Genomic DNA, 3427 nt, shown 5'->3' with positions numbered 1-3427 from the left:
CTCAGTGGTTGTCTATTTCTCACTGATATCGGCGACCTTGCCTTCTATCCTACAGTATTATTTATTTTATTGTTTTTCTCGTACAGTTGATGAGCTTGATGAATATCGTATGTAAACAAGCTGATTATAGTTCTTCGATATGCGTCTAGATTGACCAGTCAAAGAGATATAGATGCTTGATTAAGTGAATAATAGCCACTGCAGACTTGTACTTCTCACATACCGTATGCCTTTGCAACCTCATGCCTGTCCTTTATTAGTATGTCACAGCTAACATTTGAAAGTAAGTTTTCCTTCTTGAATCCATGCTCGATAATTGAGGTGAGTGCATATCCAAATATATTAATACAGAAACCTTTAATAAGTATCAAATTCACTCTATTATATATTTCTCTAATAAAATAAAAACGATAAAAAGTGCTATAAAACATTATTTGTCCAGCCACACTTCACCAAGAATTATATGAGATAAAAGTTTCGTAGAAGGAAATTAGAGTATAATTTATTGAACTGAAGTAAAATTCTTGATTTATATATAAATTCTAACAAAAATTCATTCCAATTAATAGCCATGTATTTCGGTATTAGTTATTCATATAATGACCTAAATTAATCTTTTAGTGAATTAACCAACGTAGAGAGGAGGGTATGTGCTTACTTACTTACTTACTTACGCCTGTTACTCCTCGTGATGGAACATAGGCTGCTCACCAGCATTCTACATCCAACCCTGTCCTGGGCAATCCTTTCTAGCTCCGTCCAGTTGTAATTCATCGTTTTCATATCTGCTTCTATTATCCGACGCAATGTGTTCTTTGGCCTTCCTCTTTTTCGCTTCCCTTCAGGATTCCAAGTTAGGGCTTGCCTCGTGATGCAGTTTGACGATTTGCGTAATGTATGTCCTATCCATTTCCATCGTCTTTTCCTAATTTCTTCTTCAGCTGGAAGTTGGTTTGTTCTCTCCCACAGAAGGCTATTGCTGATGGTATCCGGCCAATGGATGTTGAGTATCTTGCGTAGACAGCTATTTATAAATACTTGTACTTTCTTGATTGTGGTTGTTGTAGTTCTCCAAGTTTCAGCTCCATACAGTAGAACTGCCTTGACGTTCGTATTGAAGATTCTCACTTTGATATTGGTTGAAAGTTGTTTTGAGTTCCATATGTTCTTCAATTGTAGGAATGCGACCCTTGCTTTGCCGATCCTCGCCTTTACGTCTGCATCGGATCCTCCTTGTTCATCGATGATGCTTCCCAGGTATGTGAAGGACTCTACATCTTCTAGAGTTTCGCCATCAAGTGTGATTGGATTGCTGTCCTCCGCTTTGAATTTGAGGACCTTAGTTTTCCCTTTGTGTATGCTGAGGCCTACTGATGCAGAGACTGCTGCTACACTGGCTGTCTTCATCTGCATCTGTTCGTGTGTACGTGATAGGAGGGCTAGGCCATCTGCGAAGTCTAAATCGTCTAATTGGTTCTGAGCTGTCCATTGTATTCCGTGTTTTCCTTCAGATGTCGAGGTCTTCATAATCCAGTCGACCACCAGAAGAAAGAGGAAGGGAGAGAGTAAACAGCCTTGTCTGACTCCGGTCCTTACTTGGAATGCATCTGTCAGCTGTCCTCCATGCACTACTTTGCACTGTAGTCCGTCGTATGAGTTCCGGATAATATTGACAATTTTCTCAGGAACTCCGTAGTGTCGAAGAAGTTTCCATAATGTCTTCCTATCTACACTGTCGAATGCCTTTTCATAATCAATGAAGTTGATGTATAGTGATGAGTTCCACTCAACTGATTGTTCGACGATGATCCGTAGTGTTGCAATTTGGTCTGTGCACGACCGATCCTTACGGAATCCAGCTTGTTGATCTCGAAGTTGGGCGTCTACTGCATCCTTCATCCGGTTCAGCAACAATCTGTTGAAGACTTTCCCTGGTATTGACAGTAGTGTTATGCCTCTGTAGTTTTCACATTTGCTCAGATCTCCCTTCTTTGGAATCTTGACGAAGTATCCTCCTTTCCAGTCCATCGGCACTTGTTCCTCCTCCCAAATCTTTTTGAATAGAAGGTAAAGCATGCTTGTGATTACTTCGACGTCCGATTTCAGTGCTTCAGCTGGTATGTTGTCGGGTCCTGCTGCTTTCCCGTTCTTGATTTGTCTGACGGCCATTCTAATTTCTTCCGTAGTTGGTGGATTGACATCTATAGGAAGATCTATGTGTGCTGCTTCGATGTCCGGTGGATTCATTGGAGCCGGCCTATCCAGGAGTTCCTCGAAGTATTCTACCCATCTGTTACGCTGTTGTTGAATTTCGGTGATTGGCTTGCCTTCTTTGTCTTTGACCGGTCTCTCTGGTTTACTGTATTTCCCTGATAGTTTCTTCGTTGTATCGTGAAGCTGTTTCATATTTCCTTCTCTAGCAGCTTTTTCCGCCGTCGTTGCTAGTTCTTCCACGTATTTCTTCTTGTCGGCTCTAATGCTCCTCTTCACTTGCTTGTTTGCTTCTATGTATTCAGCTTGTGCTTGGACTTTCTCTGCTCGTGTTCAGTTGTTGTTAATTGCTGCCTTCTTGTTCTTCCTTTCTTTGATCTTGTCCAGAGTTTCTATAGAGATCCATTCCTTATGATGGTATTTCTTTAGACCGAGAACCTCTTGACACGTTGAAGTTAATGCTTCCTTGATGCCTTTCCAGTTGTCCTCCATAGTAGTTTCTTCTTCTTTCAGTAGATCTTGTAAGGCTTGGAACCTGTTGTTGAGAGCTATCTTGAATTCATTGAGTTTGACAGTATCTCGAAGGAAGGCTGTATTGAACCTTTGTATTGCTGTTTGTCCACTTGTCCAGTTCTTTTTTAGCTTCAGTTTCAAATTGGCTACAACTAGGTGGTGATCTGAAGCTACGTCAGCACCTCTCCTGGTTCTCACATCTTCCATTGTCCTTCGGAATTTTTTGTTGATGCAAATATGATCTATTTGGTTTTCTGTAGTGTGGTCCGGTGAGATCCATGTAGCCTTGTGTATACGCTTGTGTGGAAATATTGTGCAGCCTATGACCAATTTGTTGAATGCACATAGATTTGCAAATCTTTCTCCATTTTCGTTCCTCTCTCCCAGTCCATGTCGTCCCATAATATCTTCATATCCAGTGTTGTCTATTCCGACTTTGGCATTTAGATCTCCCATCAGAATAGTTAGGTCCTTTCTTGGGCATTTCTCAATGATTGACTGCAGCCACTCGTAGAACTGATCTTTAATTTCGTCGTTGCTATCATTGGTGGGTGCATAACATTGGATAATATTCATTAAGATCCCCTCCTTCTTTGTTTTGAATGATGCTTTGATGATTCTGGATCCGTGAGATTCCCATCCTACAAGTGCATTTCGTGCTACTTTGGACAGCATAAGAGCGACTCCCTGAGTGTGTGGAGCA

Source organism: Schistosoma haematobium, chromosome 1 (assembly GCF_000699445.3).
Source record: "Schistosoma haematobium chromosome 1, whole genome shotgun sequence".
NCBI lineage: Eukaryota > Metazoa > Platyhelminthes > Trematoda > Strigeidida > Schistosomatidae > Schistosoma > Schistosoma haematobium.
The sequence above is the reverse complement of the archived record's forward strand: the minus strand, read 5'-3'. Positions refer to the sequence as shown.